We start from the raw sequence: 22207 nt of genomic DNA on the forward strand, positions 1-22207 counted from the left end.
ACTTTCTGCTCAGGAAAGAGAGCAGACACATGGGCCTGGTGTTCCTTCTCCTGGGGAGCGAGGAGAGCAAGTGGTGAGCAGAAGGCAGAAACGACATGTTCCTGTGAACATTCTGCATCACGTTGGCAATCACCTTGGGGTTGGCAGCCCACCAAGCCACGGGTAGCAGCAGGGAGGCAAGGGCACGGGAATCCCTTCCCATCGGGCCCTGCAGGGTTAAGTGGAGCTAAAATCCTATTTTTCTCAGCAAAATACAGGCCAGGGTATGTTCCGTCTGTCCCTTCTTTTTGCCTAATTACCTGCATTGCTGGGCACAAGAGGATTAGATGTCACCTGTCTCCTCCATCACCTCCTATAAAGGGTTCAAACTCTCCTGGAGGGCTCTGGCCCCTGGAACAGCAGTTCTCGAAGGTGGCTGGACATTAGAAGCACCTGGAAGCTCTTAAAAACTCCAGGTGCCCAGGCCCCCCAGAGTGAAACCTGTGTTCCAAAGGCTGATCCCCAGTGAGGAAAATTACGTATCTTTAACTACTTTTATCCAATTCCATTAACAGTGTGGAGCCTTCCATCCGGGGGTCCCAGAAGCCACCTGTGCTTACATGAAAATGATAATATGGAATAACACAGAATATGGACAATTTCTCTTCTGTTCTTTTTTTCAAACTGTTCCACTCTCCTTCCTGCCTCTCTGAAAATCCTGTGGCTGGCAGGCATTTCTTCACCCAGTGAACTTCCAGGGTGGCAAAACTAATTTGATGGAGGAAAAAAAAGAGATAGAGCCTGGCTGGCATGGCTCAGTGGTTAAGCATCGACCTATGAACCAGGAGGTCACAGTTCGATTTCCCAATCAGGGTACATGGCCAGGTTGCAGGCTTGATCCCCAGTGGGAGACATGCAGGAGGCAGCTGATCGATGTCTCTCTCTCTCTCTCTCTCTCTCTCTCTGTCTCTCTCTCCCACTCTGTCCCTTTCCCTTCCTCTCTGAAATCAATGAAGATATATTTTTAAAAATAGAAAAAAAGAGATAGACAGGAAGGAGGGAATTAAGAGTCAGGAGACAGGACAATGCCACCTGCTGTGGTCCTTGGGTGAAACAACACACAGTAGTTGGGATGGGATGAGGGAAAGGGTCCTGTGTCTGCAATAAGCTAGTAACAGTTCTGGGTTGATCCCAGGCCAGCAAGGCTGCAGGTCTCCTGTCTACATGCATGAGAGAGAAAGAGATTTTAAATTATGGAGGCAGGTGAAATGTACAAGTCAGCAGGGCAATCGGTTCCAAAGCCAAGAGATCCCACTCTCACTCTGAGGCAGGTGCAGGGAGGGGAGTGTGAAGAGAATCTGAAAGGCCTTGGTCTGAGGCCAGCCCGAGGGACCAGGCCCAGTAACCATGACAATGAGAGCAGAAGGCAGCTGGTCTTCTCAAAGGGCAGTGCTCCCTGTCTGTGCCACGCCCCTTCCTAGGATGGTCGGCATTTAAAATGCCCTTTAAAAAGAAATGTTTTTTAGTGAATTTGTTGCGGTGACATTGGTTGATAGATAACATTATATGAGTTTCAAGTGTACAATTCTATCATACATCATTTGTATAGTGTATTGTGTGTTCACTACCCAAGTCAAATCTCCTTCCGTCACCATTTAGGGCCCCCCCCCCCCCCCGCCCTAGCCTTTACCTTCTTCTATTAAAACACTTTTAACAGGAGTGTATGTGTTCTTGGGAGGAGAGATAGCTGTGAGGATAAAAGCAGCAAGAGGAGAGAGAAAAATCAAAGGTAAAATCTATTTTTAAAACAATTTCTGGGATCAGAAACATGACTTGGCTTCCCCTTAATAAGTCCTTACTTTTACTTTTGCTCACAAAGACTAACACTCTTTTGAGGAGGAAGACAGTAAGAAAAAGCGGACAGAGTAAGATCTGTGCACTATACCCTTGAGATCAACAATCCACCTTATGCAGAGGGGAACACAAGCCTATAACAGAATAATTCACTGCTCAGGGAGCAAAGATTTCACTGGCCGTTGCTATGTACTCGGTGTTCAAAAAAGAAGTGTTAACCTACAGTGGAATATTATTCAGCTAAAAAAGGAATGAGGACTTCAGAGTAGGCACTAATCCAATGGGACTCGTGTCCTTATACAAAAGGGTAAGTTGAGCATAGACACACGTAGAAAGATGAGGTGAATCACTGCAGGGAGAAGACGGCCGTCTGCTAGGAACCTACCTCACCTGCTGACACCTTGATCTTGGACTGCCAGCATCCATGACTGTGAGACCGTAAGATTCTGGTTGAAGCCACCCAATGCGTGGTGCTTTGTTACAGCAGCCCTAGCAACTAATACAGTGGGTGCGGGACGAGGTTCCCTTTAGGATGATGAAAGTGTTTTGGATCTGGATGGAGGTGGTGACTGCACATTGTTATAGACTAGATGCCACTGAATTGACTTTGAAATGATTAACTTTCTGTTATGTGATTTTTCACCTTAATTTTTTTTTAAGTGTTGACTCTGCTTCTGAAGTAGTTGCCCCCTAAACCAAAATTCTGTCGAGGACTTTAGTGGGGGATTTGGCAGAAGGGACATGTCTACCACTGGATGGTCTTTATTTTTCATATGTGAGTGGGTTGGAGCTCCTAAACAGGATCAAGAACAATGCATGACACAGAAAAGCCATCAGCCTGACTCTGCTCAGCTCAAGTGCCTCCTGCTCCGAGCAGAAGGGACTGGGCCTAGGCAGCAGCAGCTGATTCACGGCGCTCAGAGGAAGGCCCGGCTGCCTGGCTGCCCCACTGCCTGGCTCATTGATCATTCCAAGGACTCCTGAATGAACTAGTACCCAGCAGACACCAGCCTTAGCTCACTAAGATAGAGTCAGACTAGGGAAAAACTGACTAACACTAGATGCAAAGATGTAGGTGACATTGAGGGGGTGGGGGTAAAGGGAGGGTGGGGACACTCAAGCCCGGACACTGAGCTGGTCAAGGGCTCAGCAGCGGTCACATCTCTCCTTCCCAAGCAAATCAGGTCTGCTCGGCTGGTTGTGGCCATTGCAGCTGGGCCATCCAGAAGCAAAGGTTTTGCTGCTGTTTATAAACCACAGACACATGCATTTCTCAGTTAGGGGAAGAGGGCAAGACAAGACGGTTCATGAACCACCTGCCTCAAAATCACCAAATACACTTCTAAAAATGCTAAATCCCAGGCCATTCCAGCCCTTTTACATTCAGACTCTAGGGGACAAGGAAGTTGGGAATCACACTCAAATGCACACTAAATGCTAAGAACCACTGGGTCAGAGGGAGACAAAGGCACTCATTAGGAATTGCTCAGCACAAAACGGTGCCCAGGCATTTCTTACAAAGCTCCGTCCTAATTTAGTGAAAATACCACATCCTTGACCACCAACTCCAAACAAACTCATATGTCAAATGAACACAGCCAAATCCAAAGACTCAGAACTCCACAGTCTTTGAAGCCAGATAACTGATGGTGACGATGTTGATGATAATAGTGACGGTGGTGGTGATGATGATGGAGTGACACAATACAGCTTAACTGATTTCCTATAAGTTAGGTGCTTCGTGTTCATTTCTAATACAATGACTCATGCAGAGGGGTATTTTCAGATGAGGAAGCTGTCTCAGAGAGGTTAGAAACTCTCTCAGGCCCCGAGCCTTCTAGGTGGTAGAGCTGGGACTTAACATCACAGGTCTGCACTCTTTCTTCTCCACCCAACTTCAGCCTTTATGTCTCTAACAGGTGAATTGCTTCAACAAATCAAAGCCTCACTGTGATTAAAGGGGGGAGGAGGGTTGTTCAGAGCCACTGTTACAGAAGATGAATAATAAAAGCCCGATATCATTTGAAAGATCAAAGTTGTTTAAACTGTGCTCACATATGAAATGGTGGAGCAATTATGCTCTAACTTGGTAAAATCTATTGTTATAATTCCAGAGGTTGGATAATCATCATTACAGGCAATCACAGTAGAGACAGCTCTGCACTGCAGGGCTGGGCCCCTATGTGAGCCATCGTCAGGATAGCTACCCCAAGTAATGATCTCTGTAGTTAAAAAGCATCATGGGGACTCAGATCTTTCCCACTTGCACACAGTGCCACAAAATTTGAGAGAAGGAAGAGTTGCGTAATGTACCTGGAAAAGCCGAGAGGTTTCAACAGTCTGCACTTTGCAAACTCTATGGCTGGGCATAATCATCCTATTACAGTTCAACCTCCAACTCTGATGTTACAAAAGGAGACCCCAAGATGAAGCTCCTGAGAATGGTAAAGAATTATTAACGGAGCACCAGTAACACCGTGAACATCACCCTTGCCAGAAGAACTACTGGACCCAAAGTTTTAGGCTCAACAGAACTCCTAAGGCTGATTTGCACTTAACTGCTCCCCAAAGCTGCTGAGCTTCAGAGATCTCTGCAAGCTCGCCTCCCATACACTCCACCCTAAAGAACCAAGGGGTAGCGACCTATCTTCCTTCCAACCCTGTCTCCTCCCTTCCTATTCTCTTCCTCTTCCTCCCAATGCTATTTCCAAACCTCTGCTTTGCAATAAACATCATTGACTCCATATGGAGTTATTTCCTGATGATATGACGTGGGACCTGAAGGCAGGTACACCATCAAAATGTCACATAACCCAATGACCACAGAGAAATACCTATCCTCTGACTTAACGTGGTATCAGGTATTTTTCCACCTGTGAAATGGGCTTGATTCCTGCCTGTCTTACTCTGGCTGTGTGGGAGAAGGAAACAGTAGAGCGCGATACAATTTGGTATTCTTGGGAGTTTCCCACATCATTCACAACACTGTTAATGCATTTGTTGAAATTCTTTCTTCTAGCCTTCTCCACTCTCAATACATGGACCTCAAAGCGCAGTGAGGCAGTTGCCTCATGAAGGGCAAGGAGACTCCTGAAGAGAGCATCTGAAAGACAGAATATCCCACAGGATTCGGGTGCATTGCCAAGTGGTGCCTAAATTGTAATTAAACACAGGAAGAGAGATACAATGAGTCCAGATTCTAACACCCTCATCTCAGAATGCTAGAGGCTAGCGTTTTCTGTAATCCCATAGCACAGCTAAGGCACCGGGGAAAATGTCCTGGCCAGCAAACTATGTGGGCTGGCACCTGTCTTTTAAATAAAAGTTTATTAGAACACAGCCAAGCTCATTCATTCTGTGTCTACTTTCAAGATACAACAACAGAGTTGAGTAGTTACAATGAAGACTACATGGCCTGCAAAGTTACTATCTGACAGAAAAAGTCTGCTGACCCTCATTCTAGTTCCTTGTACAGGGCCCTGTCTGGGCAGCTTTGGCTGTTCCCTTAGACCAGTGCTGTCCAGTCTAGTGGCCACTTGCCACATGTGGTTACTGAGCATTTGAAACTTTGTGCAATGGAGGGACTGAATTTTTAATTTTCTCTCTTTTTAATGAATTTAAATTTCAAAACTGATACTCAATTCACCTATTAGAAAAATGTTATATATGATTGTTTGGGTATGTAAATCTACTTTTTCAACTGGAAATTTTATGAAATTTAAATTCAGATATGGTATCTAATGAAAATCTAGCATCTGATTTCAGTTTGCTGTAAGTATAGAATGCACACTGGATTCTGATGATTTGGTAACACCCCCCAAGAGTGAAATAACTCATTAATGATTTTATATTACTTATATATTGAAACTATAATATTTTTCTGAAACTATATTGCACTGACTAAAGTATATTCTTAAAATTAACTTTACATATTTCCTAATATCATTTATAAATGTAGCTACTAGAAAATTTAAAATTATGTAGGTAGCCCGACTGGTGTGGCTCAGAGGTTGAGCGCTGACTTATGAACCAGGAGGTCAGGGTCCGATTCCAGGTCAGGTCACATACCCCAGTTGCAGGCTTGATCCCCAGTAGGGGACATGCAGGAGGCAGCCGATCAATGATTCTCTCTCATCATTGATGTTTCTATCTCTCTTTTCCTCTCCCTTCCTCTCTGAAATCAATAAAAATATATTTAAAATAAATTAATAAAATAATGTAGGTGGCTCACATTTGTAACTCACTTATTTCTATTGGACAACACTGGTCTAGACCCTAATGTAGTCCAACAGGGATTGAGAGTCAGGCCATTATGCCACACCAAGACTTCTGAGGCTGGCTGGTCAAGTGACAGAGCCAGGCCCAGGGTTTCTGCGTGTTTCCAAGCCAGTGAGGTGGAGCACTGGTAATTAGGGATATATTTGGAGGAGCCCTCCCTTCCTGAGGACTGGCGATTACCTGGACCTCCAGAGAGGTGATAATTGCCCACAGTGTGCTCTGGTGGAAAGCCCTGGGGTTTTAAAATGGAAAACCTGGAGTGGAAGTCCTGATTCTACCTTTGATTAGTTTTGTGCCCTTACACAATATACTTATTTGCGCCACAGTTTCTTCTTATTAAAACGGGACTATCAAAATTACTTCACAGGACATGGTGAGAATCAAGTGAGAAAAAACTTACAAATTAAAATGCCCCATAAGATATAAAACTGAACACAAATTGCTGAAGTGATTGCTCCTTCAGTTTGGGAACAGGTTGCCTGACGGGGACCTGAAGATCTGTTTCATTCGTGGCCCCATTATGCTATAGTTCTATACAGGACAGGAAAACAGGCATCTGCCATACACCTGCACAATGCAATAACCAAAGGAAACCTGACCATCTGCCTTTCCTTCTGTAAAAACTGTATGAGATGGAAGTCAGATCAAACATTTGCCAAAATATTATAAAAAGCCTGGGAACTTCTGCTTATATGAGGCTCCTAGAATAGTCAAATGCATAGAGACAGAAAGGAGAGAGGTGACTGGGGGGGGGGGGGGGGGGGGGGGGCCTAGAGAGTTTGTGTTTAATGGCACAGATCTTCCCTTTGGGAGGATACCAACGTTCTGGATGTGATGGTGGTGATGTTTGCACAACATGAATGCACTCCATGCCACTGAATTGTACACAGAAAAATGTTTAAAATGGCCCTGACCGGTTTGGCTCAGTGGATTGAGCATCAGCCTGCGGACTCAAGGGTCCCAGGTTCGATTCCAGTCAAGGGCATGTACCTTGGTTTCGGGCACAACCCCAGTGGGGAGTGTGCAGGAGGCAGCTGATCGATGTTTCTCTCTCATCGATGTTTCTAACTCTCTATTCCTCTCCCTTCCTCTCTGTAAAAAATCAATAAAATATATTTTAAAAAAATGTTTAAAATGGTAAATTTTATGTGATGTATGCTTTATCACAAAATGTTTTAAAGCCTGGGAATGTTTCCAGTGAGTGTGGCTCACCCAGTTCATAAGGGTGGCCATCTAACAATGATCCTATTTTTATGATTATGAAAAAGTTTTTCTTAAAAGGACGGGGACTTTTCTATCGGATGGATCTTTGGTTTGAAAGCTTATTTGAAAGTGTCGAGTAGACAAAGGAGCGACTTCATGACCTTTCTCCCAGACAATGTTGCATGAGACAACCCACCCCCCATTCCTGCCATGCCAGGAGCGTCGCCTGGCCCACTGTCCTAAACTTAAACTTGTCTTTAATATTAGCATTCTGGAGAATTCACATTGCTGATGCTCCCAAGCAATGCATCATGGTGCTGACAAAGACCCTGACAGAAGGGAAAGAGAGAGTGATTAACTGAATACAAACATATTCTGAGGCTGCCAACCTTAACAGGGGGCAGAGACAACATCGGCTTCTTTCTAATCATGACTGTCACATTTCACAGCCTTGCCCCTCCCCTTGGCTCCTCAGCCTGGGGGATCGACCTGAGAGTGACTCTACAGCAAGACATTATTCCAACTCCTTTTTCCTTTGGGAAAGTAGTGTGTATTTTTACCTGCAAGGGCTGGATCTGATTTGGTTCTGCAAGGATCTGACTGGCTTACCCCTTTGGCTCTCTAGCTCCATGATTCAAAGTCCTGATTTCTCTATGTAGACAGGAAGGCTTGTTCTTTTTTTTTTTTTTTAAAGGTGGAAAGTTCTTCGGTGTTTCGTCAGATCTCTCCCTGCCAGGTCAATAAACCACAAAAACCAATATCCGATTCCACAAAGAGAATACAAACCTGAAGCTCATATTTCAGGATATCAGTGCATCATCACACATTTATCTTTTCTCCTGGATTTTTATAAGCAGCTCTCTGAGGTGCCTTGTTTACGTAATGCCTGTGTCACTATGCCAGGGTGCGTGAATGAGAAAGCTGATAAAAAGATTTAAGAAGGAGCTGGGTTATCGACATTTAATTCAAAAAAATTTCCTTTTGTGACAAACTCATATAAACAACATCATACACTGATGTTTAACCCATCCTGAGTTTTGGACTGAATAGAAATACAGCAACTCAACACCACGGGAAGGGCTCAGGCTAGGTTTTGTGCTGATGCAAGCATAGCTCTATGTCTGTGGCTGCTGCAAGACTATAAATCATTTCCAGTACACTCAGCCATCTGAGAGTGGAATATACCTGACCAAACGCAGGAGGGTACCAATATTCTTTTAGTACATGAAAAGTAAGAGTGCAGTCCTGGTCAGTGTGGCTTAGTTGGTTGAGCCTTGTTCCATGCACCAAAAGGTCGCCAGTTTGATTCCGGGTCAGGGCACATGCCCAGGTTGTGGCATCAACCCTCAATCAGGGTGCAAAAGTGGGAGTCAGTGGATCGATGTTTCTCTTTTCTCCCTCTCTCCCCCCCCCCTTCCTTCCTTTCTCTCTAAAATCAATTTTAAAAAAATAAGAGTACACATATCTGCTCCTTCTGACACTGACTCACCCTTGGGGGTGGTATTCTAGCCCTGAGAACTCCTTTGATGCCCAACTGAAAAGCCGAAATGATCACACGCGGCACATATAGGCTGCTTTGTAAGCATGGGCTGAAGTAGGAGGTGTCATCCCTTGTACGGTATTTATAAATGAGAAGTTGAACAAATTAGCCATTAGTGAAGAATCACGAAGAGAGCAAACAGGAACTGCTAGAACTCAACTCAAAACCACAAAGGTCATTGGCCCTTGTGGCAGAAACCGGGATTTCTCCAAACACTGGTTGTGGGGACAGCCTTGGTTCTGGAGAGTCCCGTGCATTCCAGAAGCATTTCGTGTGTGCCAGGCCCTGCAGACACCGGAGAAAGAGCTATGGACAAGAAAGACCTGGTGAAGAGGAGGGTTTCCTGAGGAGTTCCACCTGGAAGGCATCAGGCTATGAGCTGAAGGAACTTGATGCTTCACCAGAGCCATCAAGTCATCTGCCAAGAAATGTGACACCGACCAACCGCAATCCAAGTAGATGAAGAGGTGTGGTGACAGGTCTGACCTTTAGAAAGCAATCAATGCTCTTGTGTTTGCTATAGAACACAAACCTGCAGCCAATCACAAGATTAAAAAGGGGTAAAACAGAGACAGAACCTTCCTAGGAAACAGATCCTGCAGCTTCTCCTTGCCACCCACCTTGGTCAGGCTCATCTCTATAACCTTGGCCTCATAGTCAAAGGCATTCCCAGGAGAGAGGTCTGTCTACTATGTGGGGAGCAGGGACTTTCCAGAATTAGAAAGCCTATGACACCTATCGATCCTTTAGGAAAAGGCTGGAAGCATCAGGGGAGCTGGAGTGCTGGTTAAAAGCAGAAATATACTTGCATGAATCACAGCAGTTAGTTTTGGTGTCTTTGAGACTCTTGGAACACAGAAGGGCAAATTGGAAGCAAAGAGAAACACTTGCTGCTTCAAGTACAATCGAACAATGGGAGTTCTGAATGTTTTCAAAGACTTATTCAAGTCATGTCTAGAATCACAAGAGCTCGGTGATACTGGGAGGCCAATGAACCCCTTTGCTTACTTAAGTGCAACCTGGTGAGGCAAGTGGTTTGGGGACTCCGCCAACTACTGAGCAACGTGGAGGGAGAGTTATGACCCACTTATACCTGAGTTTGGAAAGTTCCAGCATCTTTCTTCTCCCCACAGTGGAGGCAAGGCCCCAGGTTTCACAGGCATGGTACAGGACCTGTAGCCCTTAGGCAGCCTGTACATACGTATGTGGCTGCTTGCAGGGAAGGCACCGTTTTCATAAGCAATGGCAGCCTAAGGGTGTTTCTTCCTTGGTAAAAAGAAGCAGTAACTGATTAAGAAGAGCATGTGGTTGTCAACTGCGGCTCTCCAGGGACAGTTGATGAAGACAGGCAAAACAGAGTCAACTGGGTACAGTTCCAGAAATTGCTACATTTAAAAATCTCCCTTTTGAGCTCCTACTGAATTTGGGACTTATTCTAACGGCTTGGAGACAGGTTCTATCAACTGGTACTTTTTTTAAAAAAATCCTCATCCAAGGATATGTTTTTATTTACTTATTTTTATTATCATTATTTTAAATATATTTTTATTGATTTCAGAGAGGAAGGGAAAGGAAGAGAAAGAGAAAGAAACATCAACGATGAGAGAGAATCACTGATTGGCTGCCTTCTGCATGCCCCACATAGAGCCTGCAACCCAGGCTTGTGCTCTGACTGGGAATAGAACCGTGACCTCCTAGTTCATAGGTTGATGCTCAACCACTGAGTCACTATGGCTGGGCAGGACATGTTTTTATTGATTTTAAAGAGAGGAAGGGAGAAGGAGAGAGAGAGAAAGAGAAACATCGATAGGTTGCCTCCCATACATGCCCCAACCAGGCATGGAATCCGAAACATAGGATATGCCCTGACTGGGAATAGAACCCACAGACCTTTGGTGTATGGGACGACCAACTGAGCCACCCAGCCAGAGCTATCAACTGGTACTTGAAGGCCAAGTGGTGTCCCTGTCCTCCCCATGTTGACAGTTGCTAGTCCTCCCATCATAAGTCCCCTAGACAAACCTATATAATAAAAGGCTAATATTCAAATCGACCGAACGGTGGAAAAACGGGTCACTATGACCTGCAATGACCACCAGGAGGCAGATGCTCAACGCAGGAGCTGCCCCCTGGTGGTCAGTGCGTTCCCACAGGGGGAGCGCTGCTCAACCAGAAGCCAGGCTCATGGCTGTCAAATGCAGTGGCGGTGGCAGGAGCCTCTCCTGCCTCCGCAGCAGCGCTAAGGATGTCCAACTGACAGCTTAGGCCTGCTCCCCGGGTCGGCCTTGTTTATCCATTTGCTGATGAATATTTGTGTTGCTTCCACACTTTGGCTATTATTGTGAATAATGCTGCTATGAACTGTGGTGTGCAATTATCTGAGTTCCTGTTTTCAATTCTTTGATTTTATACCTAGATGTGGAATTGTGGGGTCATATGGTAATTCTATATTTAAGTTTTTAAGGAACCACCAAACTTCTTTCCCCAGCAGCCGCATCATTTTGTACTCCCAGTAGCAATGCACAGAATTTCAATTTCTCCGCATCCTAGCCAACACTTGTTATTTTCCATTAAATAAGAAAGGAGAGAGGGGAGGGGGGAGGGAACCATCCTAATTGGTATGAGGTGATGACAGGATACTTTAAAGTCAATCCTAGATTCTTTCTTGGATCTCTCATTCCTGTAAAGTTCATTTTAGGTGGTGCATGGGCATATGAAACCCTTCTTCCAAATAAGTACTGAGACAACCCTGGGAAAGATGTCAACCCTATTGTTTATTTAAACTAGAAATGGCAATCAGTAAACCCTTCTGGTGAAATACTGATGATCTGAAATGGTTATTTTTCAGGGAGTTGGAGGGTGTCCCTTGGAAATGTCCTTGTTGCAAACATAAGATTAACTCTCAATGCAATAAATTCCTTTAAGTCAAAAAGGCCCCCACACATCCACAAACAGCTAAGTCACTCTATAAGAGCACCAAAAAAACATAGCTAGGAATTACCACCTTAGCGAGCTTGGGGGTGGTGGGGGTGGGCGGGACCTGAACAGGCACTTCTATTTGCATTATAGACGCTGCATTCAGTATTATTTTGATGACCCAGCCAAGAATGTAGTAAATTATAGAATCACAACATAGAAGGCAGCACAAAGACCTGCAGAATTTACTTATGAAACAATGTGTATAATTTACATAAAGATTTGGGGTGAAAAAGCCATTCTTGGTAATTTACATATCTCATGTTTTTCTTGTGGATTAAGTCACTTTTGATCTATTTTAGACAACAGTTACTCTTGAAAAAGTACTGTTGGAATTGACTTTAGACTCTGCAGTAGACAAATAGTTTCTCATACTTTTTAAAAAGTATACAATTCAGTGATTTTTGTATATTCACAAGGTTGTGCAACCATCACCACTAATTCCAGAACATTTTCATCATCCCCAAAGGAAACTCCACACCCATTAGCACTCAACCCCCAGTATCCCCTCCTTCCAGACCATGGCAACCACTAATCTACTTCCTGTATCTATAGATTTGCTTATCCTGGACATTTCATACATGGAATCATACATGTGGCCTTTTGTGACTGACTCCTTTAATTTAATATAATGTTTTTAAGGGTCACCATATTGCAGCATGTACCAGTATTTACTTCCTTTTTATTACGAAATAATGTTCCATTGTATGAATATATCACATTTTGCTCACTCATTCATCATTTGGTAGACATTTAGGTTGTCTCCACTCTTGGGCGATTATGAGTAGTGGTGATGGTTGCACATATATATGTGTGGACATATGGTTTCGTTTCTCTTGGGTAAATATGTAGAGGTGGAATTGCTGGGTCATATGGTAACTCTACGTTTATCCTTTCCACTATAGCACACTATTTTACATTCCCATCAATAATGTCTCCTACTTACTTTGGATAGTTTTAAGCTACTTGTAGAAACAAGAAGGTCAAACAAGTGACTTCAAGAGCCAAGAGTAAGCTCTGGGACAAGTGTACCCTTGATTGCTCATGTCACTGTATTTTATTTACATTTGGGAAACATCCAATGAGCAAATATCATGGGCAACTATCTAGCCACGTGGCATCTTTTCATAACTCTGCAAGAACAACAAAGAGCTAAACGTGACAAACAGATAATTACAAGCTAAGATAGTATATCCAACTGTACTAATTATGCAGCACAGGCAGAAAGTGTGTGAGGGGTTAGGAACGAAGGAGCAGCATTGCCTACAGTTGTCTGGGAGGGCGGCACGTGGAACATTAGGCACTACCTTGGCAAGAAAGCAGGAAATCACAGCCTGCAAACACACCCTGGTCATTTACTTTGCATACTGAAGCAAAACATCAGTATGTCTCAGCACCCCTGAAGATGCATGACAGAAATAATAGTGGCCCTAGCTGGTATGGCTCATGGATAGAGCGACGGCCCATGGAGTCCCAGGTTTGATTCTTGTCAAGGTCAGGTACCTCAGTTGCAGGCTTGATCCCTGGCCCTGGTCAGGGTGCCTGTGGGAGGCAACCAATTGATGTGTTTCTCTCACATCGATGTTTCTCTCTCTCTATCTCTACCCCTCCCCTCCACTCTCTCTGAAAATCAATGGGAAAATGTCCTCAGGTGAGGATTAACAAAAAACAAAAAACAAAAAAACAAAAAAAGAAGAAAAGGAAAAAGAAATAATAGTGAAAGCTGCCACAGAATGCTAACTAAAGATTTTATTCTTATTTAATCCTCACAACAACCCTATGAAGTAGGCAGTATTAGTATCCCTATTTTACAAATGAAGAAACTGATTGATGCACAGAGAGGTTGAGTAACTTGCCCCAGGAACCCAGCTAGAAAGCAGGAGAACTGATATTTGAACACAGGCAGTTGAGCTCCAGGATCCACCCTCCCCTGCCTCTGGCATTAATCTCCTCAGCCACTTGCTTGACATTCAAATAAAAGGTTATTTATAAGGCTGAGTGACAAGTACCATGGTGAGTAAAGTGACTTTCTTTATTCTTGAGTGCTGCTGACAGTTTTAGGTTGATGTTAGGAAGAGTTTTTTTAAAAAAGGTGGGAGGCAGCTGTGCCAAAGAGAGCAAGGAGAGAAGAAGTCATAGGGGAAGTTACAAGGGCGACAAAATTAGAAGCCAAGAGCTCAAGGTTCTGAGCCCAGCTCCTGGAAATTAGTTCTCCTACACAAACTCTGACACCACAATTAAAGGAAGCACACCCACCTATACAAGTCCCTGAGATGCTCAAGTAAAAATTAAAATTGTCCTAGCTGGTTTGGCAGAGCGCAGTGGTCGGCAAACTCATTAGTCAACAGAGCCAAATATCAACAGTGCAACGATTGAAATTTCTTTTGAGAGCCAAATTTTTTAAACTTAAACTATATAGGTGGGTACATTGTTATTAACTTAATTAGGGTACTCCTAAGGCTTAGGAAGAGCCACACTCAAGGGGCCAAAGAGCCGCATGTGGCTCGCGAGCCGCAGTTTGCTGACCACGGGCCTAGTGGATAAAGCGTAGGCCTGCAGACTGAAGTGTACTGGGTTGATTCCAGTCAGGGGCACATGCCCTGGTTGCAGGCTTGATCCCCAGTGGGGGGCATGCAGGAGTCAGCTGATTAATGATTCGCTCTCATCATTTATGTTTTTATTTCTCCCTCTCTTTTCCTCTTTGAAATCAATAAAAATAGATTTTAAAAAAATTTTAATTAATGAGTCCATGCAGTTGGGACTCACAGAATGCGTGGGTGGAAGCCATTCCTGTAGCTGACAACTGGTGGGACAGTTATTTCATGACCTGGAATAGAACTTCCCTGCCTTTGGATTTGAATGTTTCCCAAGTGATTCTAAGCCCAGCCTGAAACACTGCGCAGGACGGGAGCTGAATATAGATGTTCTACCGGAGAAAATCCCTTCAACTCACCCTGTCAACCTGATAATGCAGGAAAATAAGATGGACTAGCCGCTTGTAGTCACCCTTCCTGAGAGCTCGCCCGATAAAGGCAGCGAGCTCCGGATCTAGCTCATATACTCTGGTCAATTGGAAATTGATTCCTAATGGCATTGTGGAAGGCCAGAGCCATGCATATTCAAAGGCTTCATTACTATTGCAATTATCTGAATCTAAATGTTTTGTGATACACTGAAGTGATATATGCTACACCTTTTCTGCTCACTCCCCCAGAAGAAATGTACAGCCTAAACCCCACATGTCTATCCTTAATGGTTTACCTTATAAGGCTGCCATAGGGCGAATCCCAAACTCCTTTGTAGGAACAGTGAGGAAAAGGCTCTAAAAGTGAAAAATCACATCTTCTTCCCTGGTTTTCCTTTCCCTTTTTCTTCCCTCCATCCCATCCCCTGAAATTCCCCCCCCGCCCCCCCCCCCCCCCCCCCCCCCCCAGGAGAGAGGCCTTTCTTCCTTCCTCCTCTTGGGCAGATGGTATTTGCATTCTGACATATTGTAAATCTAGTCGCCCAGGTAACAGGCTCCAGTTAGCAACAGCTCAACGCAGGTCAGCCTGATTCCTTCTAAAATTAGAAGGCAGACCAATCAGATTTTTAACTGTTCAAGGTAGGATGCCCAGTTAGATAGCAAATTCAATTCTTAAAGTGAATTTTCAGTTGGGAGACTTCAGCACTATTTAATTAACAGAGGCATTTCAACATAATAACATAGGCTTTGACGTGGTAAAGTTGTAGTTCTTTCTGTAAATAATCCTACTAGGACTCTAGTCTCTGTCGGAAAGTCCTCTTCAGCCTCGCATCTCCCTTGACCTTCACATTAAGGACCAAGTGTTCATTCTTTGCCAGGCCTTTCAGGCCTTCCACAGTTGGCCTCCTCCAACCCATCCTGGTCCCCTCTCCTTCACAGTCTAACTGACTGACACTGAACAAGACCCATCTCTTCCAGCCTCTTTTGTCTCTGCCCAAACACATCCCTCCTACCTGGGAACTACTACCTTCTTTTCTTTCTCTTTCATGGAAAGGAGTTTTGTATGGAATGCAGGAGTTGTGCACAATTCCCCACCACCATTAATTTCTCCAAAGGTCCATGTCCCCCAAAACGTTAAGAGCCGTCAACTATCTAATTACAAACGGTATCTACGCCAGCATTTCCCATATTGAAATTGAATGAGAGATCCATGGTATATTCAACAGTGGGAGGAAAATAGCTCCATAGTCAAGTGTGGGAAACACTAGGTCAAACAGTTAGACAGGCTTGTTAACACAGGCCTTCTCTGGGCCTTTGCTATACTGATATGTACCATGAACCAATGGATACTTCTTAATGTTCCCTTAGTGACCCCTGGAAAACCTCAGCATCCACTTGACAACTACCAACCATGCACTACTTTGTGATGGTTCTTGTATGACTATTTGAGCTACTTCTGTTTATATATGTATACACACATAGATGTATGTGCATATATATACATATAGATATATATACTTTAATGTTTTTATTGATTTTTAAAGATGAGAGAGAGATACAGAGATAGAAACATCGATGAGAGAAACATCATGGATCAGCTGCCTCCTGCACACCCTCTAGTCGGGTATCGAGTCTGCAACCCTGGCATGTGTCCTAACAGGGAATTGAACCCTGACCTCTTGGTTCCTGGGTCGACACTCAACCTGTGAGCCACACTGGCCAGGCTTACTATATATTTTAACAATTGTTAGAATTTATATCACTGTACTTGTCACATTATGCTGTGCTCATTTTATATCATTTTATTTTTGTCTCCCCTACTAGACTGGAAGCCACCTGAGAATGAGGTATATGCCTTGATATCTTTAGAGTTTAGATACTACTAATGTACATGCCCTTGGCCAGGAATCGAACCCGACCCTTTGGTGTGTGGGTCAATGCTCGAATCACAGAAACACAGTGGCCAGAGCAGAATATATACATTTTAAACATTTTTTGTTTTCCCATAGCACCTAGAAAAGAGCTTTTCATATGAAACAAGAGTCAATACATTTTTGAAATCTTTTATTTATCTTAGAGAAACACTGATTTGTTGGTCCACTTGTTTATGCATTCACTGGTTGATTCTTGTATGTGCCCTTGAAGTATACAGGATGAGACTCTAACCAATAAGCTACCTGGCCAGGGCTGGGAGCCAATAAATTTTTTAAAAATTAAATTCATTACAAGAGATTTATTGAATACCGATTATGTCCTAGCACCAAGGATATTAAAATGGTAAAGTATAGCCCTCGCCAGTCGCTCAGTTGGTTGGTGTGTCGTCCAGTACACCAAAAGGTGGCAGGTTTGATTCCCTATCAGGGCACATACCCAGGTTGTTGGAGGCAACCAACCAATGTTTCTCTCTCACATCCATGCTTCTTTCTCACATGAATGTTTCTCTCTTCCCCTTCCCCTCTCTCTGAAAGTCAATAAAAACATATCCTCGGGTGAAGATGTAAAAAACCAGTAGACTCTGGTAAGGGAAATAGACATGTAAACAAAGAGTGATGATGAAATGTAAATACTCGAAAAGGAAACCCAGGCTGCCTGGGAACACAGGATGGAGCACTTAGACTGTTTGCACTTGTGGGAAGCGGGGATGGGTCAGTGCTGGGATGCTAAGATTTGATGATGGGATCTGCAGCCAGGGCCCAGGCATCCTGGTCCTTGACTGGCCATGCCAAGCCATATTTAGGGGGAAAACTGGCCTAGAGGGTGCTCTCATGAGCCAGTACTCATACTAGCTAGAGTTTGGCCTTCCTCAATCCCAACGTGGATCCTACGCCCTGATGAGCTGACCTCCGCCAACTAGAACTGGCTGTCCCTGCACAGAAAGACCCATCCTGGTCCTCATAGCCACACAGACAGCATGGCTTCACTGTCTCCAAGTCTTCTATGTCTCACCAGCGTGAGATTGAAGGGTGAGCCGTCCAAAGAAAAGAGCATAAGAAGGAAAAAAATAGAAGCGCTTCTCTCCTCCCTGAGAACTAGGGATGGGCTGGTCGAATTTTCCCACCTGGCCTTCCCAGGAAGGGCAGCCCTAAAGCCCCAGAAGCCCTGGACTCATAACCCTTGGTTTTGTGGGGAAACCTGGGGGTCCTAAGATGCAGCGTGCCAAGGAAGATAGATGATGTTCTTAGACACAAGTCCAATACACATTCCCCATCCAGAAAGATTCTCTTGCTCTTTGGGGGAGAAGTGGGGCAGGAGATAGAAAACCCCAACACCCAGGCCTCAGTATTGAAAGCTTCCAGGAAAACCTCTGGGGTAAAGGGAGTAGAGCCCTAGGGACAGGTTGTTAAAACCGATTCGTACAACAGTCATCTCCATTGCCTCCAAGGGCCTGGCTGGTCAGGTCAATGAATGATGCCAATGGTTACAATGAACAGACACACTTCCCCATCAAATTAATAGCTTGGGAATACCGTTCTCCTTATACATAGAAATATGATCACTTTAAAGTTTTGTCTTAGTTTCTACTTTTAGTAGAAACATGGATACCAAGAAATATTCCTCTACCATAAAGAAAACAACGGGGCAAATGTGATGATGAATTACAAATAACAAATAACATACAGCTGCATGGGATGGGGAGGACGGAAAGAGGAGCGAGAGAAGAAAAGAAAGAAGGGAGGCATGAAAACCTGAAGAACCCATGCCCTGTCTAGAGGGGGCAGCAGCGACCTACCTCTAGTGCAGTGGTTCTCAACCTTCCTAATTCCGCGACCCTTTAATACAGTTTCTCATGTTGTGGTGACCCCCAATTTCATTGTTACAAATTGAACATAATTAAAGCATAGTGATTAGTCACAAAAACAATATGTAATTATATATGTGTTTTCCGATGGTTTTAGGCAACCCCTGTGAAAGGGTCGTTCAACCCCCAAAGGGGTCACGACCCACAGGTTGAGAACCACTGCTCTAGTGGGTGTTTGCCAACATTTCCTATTTCTCAAGAAAAACTGTAAGTCTAGATTTTTATATGAATGTCCTAAACTTCTAACAGTTGGCTCAAATCAGAAAACAACAACTCACACACCTTATATAAACATAAGAAATTGGTGAGCTCCATTCAGCCATATATTGTAAACTCTGACTACATGTAACTCAGTTACAATAAAGAGAACAGAGATGCACTACAGAATACTACTACTGGAACGTATTATATTCAGAGCCAAGCCACCTCATTAACGTCCAAGCCCTAGAACAATTATGGGAATGGAGAAGATGTAAGAACACTATAAATGTTTCAGCACAGCTCCAATTTCAAAAATATCCCCCATGTCCTTCACCATCTAAATATCAATAACAGTCAGAACGCATAAGTTAGAAAACAAAGAGTGATTACAGCAATAAGAACAGCACTTACTGAACACTTACACTGTAAGAAGCAAGGACTACATGCTTTATGTAAAAATGATCTCAATTCAGAAGGCAACCCTTTGTTGTAGGCAAAATTACCACCTCAGTTTTTAAATGAAGAAACTGAGACCTAGAGAGGTTTAAAAAATCATCAAAGATCAAACAGTGTGGCTGAAACCGGTTTGGCTCAGTGGATAGAGCGTCGGCCTGCGGACTGAAAGGTCCCAGGTTCGATTCTGGTCAAGGGCATGTACCTGGGTTGCGGGCACATCCCCAGTGGGAGATGTGCAGGAGGCAGCTGGTCGATGTTTCTCTCTCATCGATGTTTCTAACTCTCTATCTCTCTCCCTTCCTCTCTGTAAAAAAATCAATAAAATATATTAAAAAAAAAAAAAAAAGATCAAACAGTGTGTAGAGCAGCTGGGAGTCAACCTGATCTTTCCCACGGTAAGTCCTGGGTGGACGTCACTCCCTAGCTTTGAGGCAGGAAGTGGTATTGGGCATGGGGGTCTGAAGGGAGGGCATGGGTTTCCCATCCTGGCAGGGAGAGCACAGAGGTGAGGAATGAAAGTGGGTAATCAGTAGAAGCCTGGGGAAGAATTCAAAGTAATATATATGGCCAATCAATGTTCAACCTCAAGTCATCAGTATATATACATTTTAAACATTTTAAATGTTTAAACTCCAGAGTTTTACAAGGGGAAGACAGTAAAAAAAAAATGTTTTTAATGCAAATTAAAACATTGCACCTATAAGATTAGTAAAGATTATAAAGGCTAGCCACTGTTGGTGAGGTGGAGGGAACAGACCCTTAACCACACTGTGGTAGGAAAGCAAAGTGGTTAAACCTTTAGGAAGATGATTTGTCTATTATCTTTAAGAGGATGATTTTGGATATTAAAACTTAAGATGTTTTTGCCATTTGACCCAGCTACTCTACTTAGGAATTTATTCTAGAGAAACTCTTTTGCAATTGTGCAAAGATTTACATGCTAAAGATTATTCATGGCTATTTTACATGCACTGGCAAAAAGCTGGAATAACTCCAAGTGTCCATCAATGGGACCAGTCAGATCAATCAAGGTACATCCAAATAATGAAATGCAATATAGCTATTAAATCATGAAACAGATCTCTACTAAGATGGAAAGATGTCCCAGATGCATAGGTAAGTGGAAAAAACTAAGCTGCAAAACAGTAGGTATAGCAGAAGTCTCGGTACAATGCACACACATATTCTAGTATATGGATAGGGAGAAAGCTAAAAATATATAGTCAATTGTAAATGGCAATTATCTAAGAGGACTGTGGGATATGTATTTCTATAAGGTTTATAGTTTTTATAAGGAGCATGTACTTTTCAAGTAAAGAAATAAGGTGGCATAGAAAGGGGGATATGCTGAAATTTTAGGGCAGGATTCCAATTCCTGGGGAGGAGGGCAGACAGAATCAAGAAGGGACCCAGGAGTCTCGAGCATGCATAACCACACTAGTTGTGCACTGCCCAGATGCGCCCTCAGTTGTTGTCCAGGGCGTGGGGCATTAGATAGGCGTCGGAAACAGAAACTCAGAGGCAACCAAAGCAAAAGCCCTGGCATCTAAGCAGGGCAGGAGGGCTGTTGTCAGAAGGAAAGAGTATGCATGCCTACTCTGGACATGTCAGGATGCAGGGCTCAGTGACAAGGTGGGGTCAGGGCTTCCTGAAAGTGGGCAACAGAGTGGCCAAGCGAGCCCGAGTGTGGCTCTGATTCCCAGATCTGCAGCTGGTGGAAGACATCAAGCCTCCACAGGGGCTGAGCCTCTTCAGTACTTCCTGCTTTAGACCCAGATTGGCCTTGGGACAGGAGGAAGGAGGGGCAAATGCAATAAGGTTGCCCGATTCACTTCCACTTCTCTCACCCAATTCCCTGTGCTGAGTTTCAACACATCTAGATGGGCCATAGAGACCAGAGCCTCGAAGTTACCCAAAGTAGGCAGAACCTCCTACCTTTTCAAAATAATCTGCAAACCTCTGCATAAAGTGAGCAGATTGTATAGACTTGAAGTAAAGTTGTCTCCAATTTGAGTGCACTGTGTTCTAGAATTTCCTTTTCAAGCTAATGTGTCTTAAAGCTCTAAAATACACTCTTCCATAGAAATAACATCATTAAGTCAGCCTGGAGAAGACTAACGACTCATAATTCCCCTAAAGAGAAGCCCCAACCACTGCTTCTAATAATGTTTCTTTGTTTCTTTTTCTTTTTATAATCCTCACCTGAGGCTATTTTTCCATTGATTTTTAGAGAGAGTGGAAGGGAGAGGGAGAGACAGAAAGAAACACCGATGTAACCTCCCTCATGACCCTGACCAGAGGGCTAGGAGCCTGCAACTGAGGTATGTGCCCTTGACCAGAATCAAACCTGGGACCCTTCAGTCCACAGGCTGAGCTCTATCCACAGAACCAAATGGCTAGGGCTCTAATAATGTTTCTTAAAGAAGTGCATTCAGTCTTACGAACCAAGATGGCGGCATAGGTAAACACTGGAAATTGCTGCCTCGCACAACCACTTCAAAAATAAAACTAAAAGACAAAACGGACATCATCCAGAACCACAGGAAGGCTGGCTGAGTGGAAATTCTACAACTAGAAGGAAAGAGAAAAGCACACTGAGACCCAAAGGAGGTGCGGAAGTAAAGTGCAGAGGTACGGAGGTGCATGTGGAAAGGGCGGGCAACTGAGGACATGGTTGTCTTTTTTAATCGGGAAGGAGTCACATGCTCCCGCTCTGAACTCCAGTTCCAGGTGAGTCTCCGGGGACCCAGGACTCATACAGGGAGAAACTGGACTGTCTGGCATCGGTTGGAACTTGAGGACATGTTTGTCTTTTTTAATCGGGAAGGAGTCACATGCTCCCGCTCTGAACTCCAGTTCCAGGTGAGTCTCCGGGGACCCAGGACTCATACAGGGAGAAACTGGACTGTCTGGCATCGGTTGGAACTTGAGGGCAGCTTTCTCTCAGAGGTGCTTG

At 44.0% G+C, this 22207-nt stretch overlaps 1 protein-coding gene across 1 annotated transcript in view; it reads right to left on the reverse strand.

The window, feature by feature from the left end:
• Positions 1–22207, reverse strand: part of PITPNC1 (phosphatidylinositol transfer protein cytoplasmic 1) — a 208855-nt gene that overhangs the window by 101183 nt on the left and 85465 nt on the right. The window lies entirely within an intron of this gene.

This window comes from Myotis yumanensis, unplaced genomic scaffold, assembly GCF_028538775.1.
Source record: "Myotis yumanensis isolate MYYU_CA2020_CCGP unplaced genomic scaffold, mMyoYum1.0.hap1 SCAF_16, whole genome shotgun sequence".
Taxonomy (NCBI): Eukaryota; Metazoa; Chordata; class Mammalia; order Chiroptera; family Vespertilionidae; genus Myotis; species Myotis yumanensis.